Genomic DNA, 12146 nt, shown 5'->3' with positions numbered 1-12146 from the left:
CCTACTCGGCTACCGACGCCAACGACACCGAGGGCAATACCGCCTGCTTCGCCTCGCGTCGCTCCCTCGACGACGCCGATGCCTCCCGTATCGAGGACGTCGACTGTGATCTCCACACCTCGACTCGAGGACCCGCCGGCACCGAAAAAATCCACGCCCGGCTCTACGAACCTGCCCGGTGCCACAGCCTCAAAGACGCCCCAAGTGCGGCCTGCTGCGACGCAAAGCAACAAAACCACGGCGGCCCTCAAAGACCCGTCGGGTTCCGGCCCGATCGGAGCTCCAGCAACCTCTACGGGGCCAGCCAACATTACCTTCGGCTTGCCTCCGTCAACAATCCCGAAGATGTTCCAACTCAGGACACGGGTTACCCAGCCTCCGGTTCCACCGGACGAGACGTCTCCGTCACGTGTCATCGACGCCGACACTGGCAGGATGATTCTCCACGACCGAAGAATAACTTCGGAACCGCCATTGGGCCCTTTCAGGATCCCACTAAAAAGGAAGCTGCCTGTGGAATCAGAACCTCTCCTTTACGAACCGTTCCATTCCTCCTACCAGGATCCACACCGGTTCTCCCCCACACGCTCCAACACGGATGCATTGGAGGACTACATGGATGACCAAGCACCCTACCATGTAGACACAGACCCTGATGACCAGCAGGACCCTGATCAAACTTGGGGCGACCCTGCAGACCCCAGTGCACCTCTCGATACACAGGACCCACAACTCTATGGGGCAAAAACATCTCCCACGGAGGATACTGCGGCGTTCAACGCTCTTATTGAACGTGCTGCAAATAACCATGGGGTACAGCTTCACTCAGATACCATCGAGGATGACTTTCTAATGGACACTTTTGCATCCTCAGAAAGACATGTAAAAACTCTGCCAATGCTGAAGGGGGTCCTCAAACCAGCTAAGGACATTTTCAAGGAACCCACCAGGGCACGAGTGATAAACCCCAGGATTGATAAAAAATACAGGTCAGCACCTGGGGATCCTACTTACATCAAAGGACAATTACCACTCGACTCCATCGTCGTAGCGAATGCTCGCAAGAGGGCACACTCGCAAACGACAGGTGACGCTCCTCCCCCGGACAAAGAGTCCAAGGTGCTAGAGACCTCCGGCAAGCGAGTTGCCGCCCAGGCTGCCAACATATGGCGCATAGCCAATACTCAAGCGCTCCTCGCTCGCTACGATAGAGCGCACTATGACACATTGGAGCAACTACTCCAACATCTCCCTGACCAGTTCAAAGAAGGTGCAGAAATTCTTATCAGAGAGGGACAGCTACTCACAAATGCTTCCATCAAATGTGCACTAGATGCTGCAGACACGGCTGCCAGGGCCATAAACACAAGCGTCATGCTGCGACGACATGCCTGGCTACGAATCTCAGGATTCAAGCCTGAGGTACAAAACAACATACTGAACCAGCCCGTCAACCCCGACTATTTATTCGGCCCAGAGGTTGACACCACCCTCAAAGATAAAAAAGGACACGGACACTGCAAAGTCCATGGGCGCCCTCCAAACTCAGTCCTTTCGGAGCGGCTCCTTTCGTCGCCCCGGAAACAAGGGGGCAGGTAGAGGACAGGGGTCACAACAAACGTATACCAAAGGCAATACACAGACCACCTACGATAAAAACACCCGAGGTGGATATCGTGGCTCCAGTACAAAGGGCAGAGGACGTGGCTACGGCAACACCAGGTCCTCCCCCAAGAACAAGCAGTGACGCCCTCTCCCTTCCTCCCGACCACGTAACACCTGTCGGGGGAAGACTACAAAGGTTCCTGTCCACGTGGAACTCCATCACCACGGACAGGTGGGTCAAAGATATTGTAAAATACAGTTACTGTCTGGAGTTAACCTCCACTCCACCCACAATACCACCAAGAAACCGTCCTATGTCCTCAGAGCACTTAACGCTCTTACAGCAAGAGGCGCAAAGTATGCTTCTAAAAGGCGCTATAGAGGTCGTCCCCATCCACGAGCAGGGTACGGGGGTTTACTCCCTCTACTTTTTAATTCCAAAGAAGGACGGGTCGCTCAGGCCTATATTAGACCTGAGACCCCTGAACCGGTACATTCTTTCAGAACACTTTCACATGCTCACCCTACAGCAAGTCCTTCCGCTTCTCAAGCAGGGAGACTTCCTAGCATCACTGGACCTCAAGGATGCGTACTTTCACATACCCATCCACCCCTCACACAAAAAATACCTCAGGTTCACTGTTCAGGGGCAGCACTATCAGTTCAAAGTCCTTCCCTTCGGCGTGACAACAGCGCCCAGGGTTTTCACGAAGTGCCTAGCTACGGTGGCAGCACATTTACGGAGGCAGCATATACACGTCTACCCCTACCTAGACGACTGGCTCGTTCAAGCGCAGTCAGCCCAGCAATGTGCAAGCCACATGTCCCGCACCATTCACCTTCTTCACAGTCTGGGATTCTCACTAAATTACCCAAAGTCCCATCTCCAGCCCGCACACGTACAACAGTACCTAGGTGCGACTATAGACACTCTGGCGGCCACAGCTCAGCCAAATTTAGTGAGGATCAACAGCATACAACTGCTGATCTTCAAGTTCAAACCCAATCACTCGCTCCCAGCGCGAGTGTTTATGCAGTTGATAGGCATGATGGCCTCCTGCATCTTCATAGTCCCGCACGCGAGGTTACATATGCGCCCACTTCAGGAGTGCCTAGCACGTCAGTGGAATCAGGCTCGAGGACAGTTGAAAGACCTAGTGTTGGTGAGCGGTCGGGCATACAACTCTCTGCATTGGTGGAATCCACAAAACCTTTGCAAGGGCCGACCGTTCCAAGAGCCTGTTCCGCAAATAGTACTGACAGCGGACGCGTCTCTCCAGGGATGGGGAGCTCATGTACTCCACTACACAGTGCAGGGACTATGGACGACACAACAGAAGAAGATGCACATCAACCTTCTGGAACTGATGGCAATCTTCCTGGCCATGAAGGCATTCAAAGTACATCTGTGCAACAAAGTCGTGTTGATCCGGACGGACAACATGACTGCCATGTACTACATACAGAAGCAGGGAGGAACACACTCTCCACAGTTGTCTCATCTGGCTCAGAGCATGTGGAAGTGGGCCATTCAGAGGAACATGTTCCTCATGGCGGAACACCTCCCTGGCAAGGACAACCAGATGGCGGATCTGCTCAGCAGACACAGCCACCAGATGCACGAGTGGGAGTTACACCCATCAGTACTCCAACCGTACTTCCAGCAGTGGGGTCATCCAGAAATAGACCTATTCGCGACAAGCGAAAACGCAAAATGCCAAAGCTTCGCCGCCAGATTCCCACATCCGCAGTCGCAGGGCAATGCGATATGGATGAACTGGTCCGGCAGATTTGCGTACGCTTTTCCCCCAGCGCCGCTGATACCGCTGGTGGCTCGCAAACTACGACAACACTCCCTGACACTCGTCCTAGTTGCTCCCACGTGGGCACGCCAGCCGTGGTACACCACCTTCCTCGAACTTTCCGTGGTGCCGCATCAAAGGCTGCGGATCAAACCCGCGCATTTGACGCAGAACCATGGAGAGGTTCAGCACCCAGATCCGCAACAGCTGAACCTGGCGATCTGGCTCCTGAAGTCCTAGAGTTTGGCTATCTCAACCTGCCACCTGACTGTATGGACATCATCAAGGAGGCCAGGAGACCCACTACCAGGGCTTGCTATGCAGCCAAATGGAAAAGGTTCGTCATTTATTGCGGTAATAATGACATCAACCCGCTGGACGCATCCATCCACAACATCATCTGTTACCTCTTACACCTATACCGATGCAATCTGGCGTACACCTCTATACGTGTCCATTTGACCGCAATATCAGCCTATCTGCAAACCAGGCAGCACCTCTCTCTATTCAGAGTGCCTGCCATCAAAGCATTCTTGGAAGGGCTCAAACGAGTCATTCCACCTAGTCACCCACCGGCTCCAATGTGGAACCTCAACTTGGTCCTCACACGCCTGATGGGTCCACCCTTTGAACCTCTACACTCCTGCGAGATTCAATTCCTTACCTGGAAAGTGGCCTTCCTAGTAGCAATCACTTCCCTAAGAAGAGTTAGTGAACTCCAGGCACTAACCGTTCAAGAGCCATTTATTCAGGTTCACGCCAACAGGGTCGTACTACGTACCAACCCCAAATTCATGCCCAAGGTAATATCGCAGTTCCACATGAATCAGACTATTGAACTGCCCGTTTTCTTCCAAAACCCACAAACTGTTGCAGAAAGGGCACTACATACACTAGATGTACGGAGGGCCCTCATGTACTACATCGACAGGACTAAACCATTCAGGAAGACAAAACAACTGTTCGTTGCCTTTGCCCCACACCACAAAGGTAACGCCATCTCCAAAGCAGGGATAGCCAGATGGATAGTTAAGTGTATTCAAATCTGTTATCAAAAGGCAAAACGCACATTAACTATTCCACCACGAGCCCACTCAACTCGTAAGTTGGGGGCTTCCATGGCCTTCCTAGGAAATATTCCCCTGCATGATATATGCAGAGCAGCCACATGGTCCACTACACACACATTTACAAAACACTATTGTGTAGATGTGCAGTCAAAACAGCAGGCAGCTGTAGGACAGGCTGTTCTCAAGACACTTTTTCAGACCGCTGCAGCTGGCACGGGTAGCCGCCGCTAATAGAGGGCACTGCTATGTATTCTATGCACAGATATGAATTCAGCAGCCCACATGCCTCAAACTGAATATGCTACTTACCAGTATGCATCTGTTCTTGGCATGTAGGGCTGCTGACATTCATATCGCCCTCCCTCCTCCCCGGCGCCTGTCGCAGCTGCAGCTCTCAGAATTACTGCAAGCATGGTCATCACTTTCTGTATCTACTCCATCACTGCCACAATGGCGAAAAACAATCTGAGGATGGAGAGGATGCCCATGCGCACTGTAGTCCAGGGGAGGAGTCACCTATCCAAGGATACTTCGAAGACTCTTCCAGGACAACAACGTGCAAACATCCGGACCCAACACTAGGCGGCGATCTATGCACAGATATGAATGTCAGCAGCCCTACGTGCCAAGAACAGATGCATACTGGTAAGTAGCATATTCAATACTTGCAATATGTGGATCTTATGGAACTCTTTAAAGTGACATTGCCTTTGTATCCACAAGCGCTAGATATATTGCTCACATGTGGGAGCGGACAGCGCTTGGTGGCGTTACTGTACAGGGCCATGAGAGCGGACACAGACCCATCCCCTCAGAGTACGGGCAGCATGGGATGAAGATATGGGGGTTCCCCTGACAGATGGGGCATGGAAGGGGGCCTGCTCCTTAACACGGGCAGTGTCCTATAACGCACGTCTAAAATTTATGGATTATAATTTCTTACAGCTAGTATGACTCCAGTTAGGCTGCATCGCATTGACTCTGGTCGCACTCATGAGTGCCCCAGCGAGCAGGTTTCATGCATTTGGCGTGGGAGGGTGTCTAGGTGAGTGCGTACTGGGAATGGGTGGTTGAGAGTTCATGTGGGTATTGGTATACGGATCAAAGTTTGCCCTTTACATTGTTTGCTGGGGCAGGTTCCGAGACCCAAAAAGAGAAAAATGTATATAAATTGCTGCAGCTGGTCATCGCTCTGGCCTAAAGGGTAGCTATAGTATGGATGAGTAGTTGCGCTCCAACAATAGAAAGCTGGTTGAGATAGTTCAGGAGTGGTCCTTTGCAGAAGAGATATATATGAAGGCATGTAGAAAGGATGAAAAGTTGGAGGAAGGTGTTAGTGAATGGAAAGAACTATGTACGAAACTACTCAATCCAACAGAGGATGTAGACCTGCAAAGTAAAACTAGTATAAGTGACAGTCAAATGTTATAACCCGAGTTGTATCTGAATACGGTTGAAACTCTGCCTCTATGGAATGAGTGCCTCTATGGAATGAGTTAATTGTGCAAGTATACAATTACAGAACCTGTAAACACACAAACTAAAGTTGATCATGCCATGTGTCCCTGATAGATCTAATTGGAAACCATATGTATTTATTATATGTTGAAACTGATTGTTCCCATCCACTCTGCATTTGCTGTTTTTCTTTTTTATTAAGAGAGACTAGGCATGTGCTCCATTAAAGATGTGAGATACCAGCAGTTCACCTTTTCACCGCGAAGGCATTTAATAGAATTTCACAATTTTGTGAGGATTACATTGGGTCTCCCAGCCCTAGAAATGTTAGAGCGTTTCAGCACTAGATTACATTGGAATCCATTGTCTCTTGCAGTGCCCACTACACAAATCACAATTTCTCCCTCGCCTAACATTTCACTTGAAGTGCTGATTTTCCAGCATTTTCGCTTTTTGACTGAAACCAAAGCGGATACAAAAGAAGCTTGAGGAGCTGTCAAAAACCTCCACCTTGAAGACCTATTCTCCACCTTGAACACCTATTCTGGAAGGTTGTTAACCAGCCTTTCTTTTCAGGGTATGAGAAACTTTCCATAGATGCGGTCATCCAAGAAGAGGCATTAGTTGCTCACTACAATGGCATTTTAAATCCATATAATGGAGCCCCTACCCTAGAGGGATAAGGGATAGTATATGGAAGCTCTGAGCTGTATTCTAATCTCCGAGACTAAATCACTGCCCTCAGAGTGCGGCGGGGAAAGCACCCAGCCCAGATAGTATCCCTCTAGATCCTTTCAAAGATAACATTGCGCTGTGGGCCCCAATTCTGACATGTCTTTAAAGCTTCCATCAAAAAAGGGGACCGCTTTGGTCCCTGCTGCTACTGACCTTTCCCTTTCTAGATAGCTCCCTCAAAGCCCTTGCATGATTTTAGCAAGAAAACTGGAGGAATGTCTGGAGGAATCCGCCTCCTTATCCTGAGTCTAATAAATGTTTTGGCGAGATCTGTGGATAGTCATGCAATGCACTGCCAAGTACGTCAAGGCAGAGGGAGGATCCATTCACCTAACGTTTATAGACCTCTCTCCAGCCTTTAATGCAGTCAGTAGATCTAAGCTCTGGTGGATAATGGCATGGATAGTAATCGACCCAGCCATAATTGGCCTGCTACAAAGGATGCACCAATATCTGATTTTGTCACATTTGGTACGGACGGTGATCTATGACCTGAAATTAAATCCACAATTTGAGTCAAAGGGGTGCGCTATGGCCCTTGTTTCTCATTTACTTTATTGACCTCGAACTGAGCCTGTGCAAAGCTGGGAAAGATCTCCCCAATATGATGTAAATGGCCCTGCCTATTTTATTATAAGCTGATGATGCAGTACTTATTTCAAGAACTGAAATGTTTTGCAACTCCCTGCTTTTATAGATTTATGGGGGGGTGCTTGCTTTGCGTACTAATCTCGGCAAGTCCTTCACAATGAGTGTTGGTCCAAAAAATGTTAAAATCCAAACCTTTTACCTGGGTGGCATGAACATTTAAAATGTTAAGACTTTTGTAACTGGTTGGACATCCCGCATGACCATAATTTTATTTTTGCACAGCCTATTCTCTAATGGGGTTATCCAGTCCCAAATAGCCGTGGGGGTGATTCTCTCCTTTGCATGCCTGCTAGGGCAAAAACTGTTGTGCTAGATTAGCATGTACAAAAGTGCACTGCTGTAGTTGCGTATGGTGTAACTGCAACAAATGGACGGAATGCTGGATAAATCACACATTCTTCCCCCAGTCAAGAGATCTGGGTTAAATCCATCGTTCTTTTGCCCACTACGCCACCCCAGTTTGGACCCAGTCTTGACCATCATGCATCAGTCTTGACCGTGTTCCGTATGAAGAGGGGATGTGGTGCTGGCCCTCCTGAAAAGGCTGAGAAGTTCTTAAGACTCCTTGTAGTTCCGCAAGCCACCCCTTCTTTTATATGCTACTCTCAGGTAGGCCTGTACCCCAGGACGACCGGATTAAGTTGGCCGCTCTGGGTCAAAATTTGGGGAAATGAGAGAGCTTCTGTCAAAAGTTTTAGGAAGATTCTCTCCATGGATCATATTTTGGAGATCCCCTGGTTCTCCAGTATTGGATCTTTTTTAGATTAACATGCTGGAGTCATTCTCGGTTGTCAAACTTGGAGTCCCCAGTACCATAGTAAAGCAGTATGTATTTGTATCATAAGCTATGTCACCTTTATTATATAGACTAGTTTAATAGCCTATGTACTATTTTTATTTATTTAAAGGAACAAACTTGAATTATAACCAAGCGGCAGCACCCTTTAGAACACAACCAACATGAGCTGAGAGCTACCGTACATCGTGGAAGGAGCGCTGCTCGTGATTTTTTTGTTGTTTTTTTTAAACTTTTTTTCTTTACAGTTGAAGATGATCAGTCTAAACCGTGTACAACTTTGCCCACAAATGCTGATCCTTCCAAAAAAGTAGGACGGATTCCAAACTCTTACATAACCCATCAATAACTATATATGGTTTTATCTGCAGATGTGGAATTCTTAATACTCTTGGAATGTTACCCTGGTCTTAAACCTCTTCTAGTTAACTTGCTGTCGCAAGTATTTGGATGGTTGTTTTAATCGCGTGCATAGTAGTATTTTGAAAATAACGGCATTTGTAGTAAATTACCTATAACTAACCACTTATTTTCTTCTAATTTACAGCTGTATCGTTTGAGTTTGCATTGTGATTGGCCTGTAAAGTTGCCGAGAGGGTTGGACTAGTATCTCAGAAAGTGCCTGACACTAACCAAGCTGAGTTTTGTGTGGGAGCAACGGAAATAACTCTTGTCCTTTCGGTTGGAGTACCCATACAAATGGAATTTTGAAGTGACTCTTCTCAAAGAATGCACAAGAATGGATCGATCGCAAGATGTTCATCAATCCTAGCCTTGCTTGTTTCAACGTTTTTTTTTGTTTTTTTTTATCTCCTGCAATGGTACTGACGTTTGCTTGCTTTGTAGGTTTTTTAAAAAAAATTAAATCTTTTTTGGGCAGTACTGTTTTTTTTTTTTTCCTTTTTGTTTTTTCTTTTTGTAAGTTATAGTGAAATATTGCTACATTTAAATTTCGAATTTTTAAGGATCAATTTAATGGTGTAGAACACTAATTAGTAATCATTCTTAACTGTATTCTGAATAAAGTGTAACATTGTGTAGCCTTTTGTATAAAAACGAAAATAGACAAATAGCAATGGTCCAATTGGTTTCCTTTATAAAATGCTTAAAATAAGCAAGTTGATTTATAATTTTTTTTTTATTATTTTAAGATGTCTGGGTAGGGGCCAGTAAAACTGTTTTTGGAAGCTTTTATTGGACAGATTACCAGTTGCCTTTTTATCCCAAAGTTGTAGCCTGCTGCAATACAGATGCTTCATATAAAATGGCTCATATGAATTAAAGTGGACTTTTAATTCATTGTTGTGAGATTATTTGAAATGTGCGAATCCCACTTTTTTTTTTTAGTGTCAACACATCACCTAGGTCCTAACCCTGTTGAAACTGGCAACCATGCCACCAGAAACGCACTAGCCCATTTTGCATCTTTGTGTCGAACCCATTAACCTGTTTAATACAGCAAACTCCACAGCTGAGGACACCCAAATGCACAGCCCCCCCCCTTTTTTTTTTTTTTGTGCTTCAAGTGTACTCGGGTGAGATGGTGGTTTTGAGCCTTTGTCAAAGAATTCTGGCCTAGAATAGAGGAACTGGCATGGGTGATAACTGTGCAGCCTCATGGCGGGTCTGCCAAATAAGAACCCATTTGATGCAATAAAAGTTAAGCAGCCGGTTTCCAAGCTGGCTCCCCGCGATTCCTGTTATTGAGGAAAAATAAATACATGCTCATTATCCACACAACGGTCCTGATCCTGCTCCTCTGTTTTTGGTGGGTGATCATTGTGTTTGATGGTATGTACCCAGACCGAAGTTACTGCTAGTTTCAGCAGTGATGTAGATTGCCCTCCAACCATTGGAAGAGCTTAAACCTGGTTACTGGTGTTAGTGTACTTTTTGGAGGCCGTAGCTTTAGCCAAGTCTGGGTGGGAGGCTGTCAGATGCTGCTGTGGTTTCAGGCACAGTGGATGCAGTGAAATTTGTTATTTTGGGGACAAAAGAAATTCTCCTTTTCAGAAGACTAATAGAAAACTTGCTTTCACATTTTTTTTAAAGCCTTTCCTATATTGTACATAACCTATACAGTTTTAAATTGCCGACATTACACTGTTTGTAATGTTTTTGAACTTGTGGCTTACTAGGTGTTACAGTACACCAAAGAATTCAAATCCGATTCCCTATTGCACACAAACCTCTGGAGCCTGCAGTAATCACATTAACCTACTGAGCTTTCCTAGCAAAACAATGCATTTCCACAAGTTAGTTCAACTTGCCTTTTTTCCCCTTCAGGTGTACATTACACTTTCTAGCCTGTATCCTGCAGGGTAGGGACCAACAAAGTTGCAGAAATTCTGATGCATACTCGAACTGTAAAATGCAGATTTTTCACTTTAAAATACCCCACATGCGCCAGACTAGATCTGGAAAACCTTTTTCTAGACCTGCTCATGTGATGCTAGGCTGTATTGGAGCAACATATAAGCGTTGCCCATGTACACTTTTTTTTTTCTTTCCTATGCCTTCCAATTCGTATCTCGAGCTCAATTCCCAGTTTTTCAGAATATGTAGCAAAATACAGTGTGCAAGGGAACTAGTGATGTCAGTCACGGGGCCTTGCGTAGCACATGAACTAGCGCCTGCAATATGACTCTTTTCAGGCACAGTCCATGCGCAACCTCTGATCAGTGACTCTATGAGAGCAGATATGCCATAAGAAGCTCTCCCTGTGGGTGGACTTAAAAGAGGCCAGTGGGCTTGATACTTCACTGGATGTAGGTTTGACTTTGCCATTTGGACCACCCAAGACTAGAGTGCATCATTTGCAGCAGTATTCTGACCAGCAGTTAAGTCTTGGACCTACAGCTTCTCTCTATTGAGCTAAGACTGTCATTAAATTTTACAGCCTAGGACAGCCATATCTTAGCCCATGCTCCTTTTCAATGAGTTACTCACTGAAACCTTCAGGGCTCCTTGTTCAAAGCCTTGTTCTTGCCCACTGGTGGATAGGGAGTCTTAAGAGTATTGAGGCACTTGGAAAACAAATGTTCATAGCACATGATATGTAGCTGTAGATGTCTGTGGCGCTCCACAATCCTGTTTCGGGTATTGGTTTTGGATTTTGTAAGTTTTCGTTTAAGGCATTTTAAGCCACGGGATGTCCCATGGCGCCTTCCTTAGTTGGCAATGTGCACGGGCATAGATACCATTGTTACCTGTTTTTCCTAGTCATCTGGTCAAAAGGTGCACTGGCAGGGCTCCCACATTCTATTTGTTTCATGTTCTTTCTTCAGGTCCTCTGTTCAACTTGCCACTCCCACTTTTGATACCCAGGTTTCGCCTCCCCCCCCCCCCGCCCTTTAGTGGTGGGTGCCCATGCTCCCTGTGATCTTTCTTCGTCTGATATAGTGGCTTGGATGAGTGGTCTTCCAGCAAAGCCACACGATCCTTGGGCCAACCACCACAGCATGTTCTCTCCTGCTGCAAGAAAGTAATTTAACAGTTAGGGATGTGCTGGGCTCACATCAGAATGCAGTGACAGCCAATGGTAGAAGCCCTAGCCAGCTTTGGAGAACCAGCCCACTTGGTGCTAGTAAAGAAGATTATGTTAAATCTTCAGGTGCCTAACTGCCTCAAACTAGTCTGGAAATCATTAACTATCATTGGTGCTGACTAAGAGTTCCTTGAAGGGGCTCTATTGACCTCAGTCAGCAGTGGTTCTCTAACCAAGTTAACCCACAGTGTAGTAAGTGGTCGAACGTGAAACCTTCCATAACTGCCACAAGAGGCTGATCGGCATGAGGAAAGGCATCAGAGCTGAATCAGGATCTGATGAAGGGCACCCACCCTTATTGGTGTTCTAGTGCTGAAAAGCCCCAACATCCTTTGAAGCCATACCACTGCCTTAGTCTACTCTAGATTTTATCAAAGCCAGCATATCAGTTTTCTTTGCTGGAAAGGACTGAGGCAGAATTCTTTAAAGACCTCATCCTAAAACATGCCCACCTCAACATTGTCACTTGAGGCTTATAAGAC

General features: G+C 46.6%; 1 protein-coding gene across 3 annotated transcripts in view; it reads left to right on the top strand.

The window, feature by feature from the left end:
• CTNNB1 (catenin beta 1) overlaps positions 1-9416 on the top strand; it is a 68885-nt gene extending 59469 nt beyond the window's left edge. For all 3 annotated transcript variants that reach the window (XM_085631572.1, XM_085631571.1, XM_085631570.1), the window contains exon 16: positions 8665-9416. The gene's annotated coding sequence lies outside the window, so the exon portion shown is untranslated. The remainder of the gene's footprint in view (positions 1-8664) is intronic.
• The last annotated feature ends 2730 nt before the right edge of the window (positions 9417-12146 follow it).

Source organism: Triturus cristatus, chromosome 10 (genome assembly GCF_964204655.1).
Source record: "Triturus cristatus chromosome 10, aTriCri1.1, whole genome shotgun sequence".
Classification (NCBI taxonomy): Eukaryota; Metazoa; Chordata; class Amphibia; order Caudata; family Salamandridae; genus Triturus; species Triturus cristatus.
This window is presented reverse-complemented; position numbering and strand designations above follow the sequence as displayed.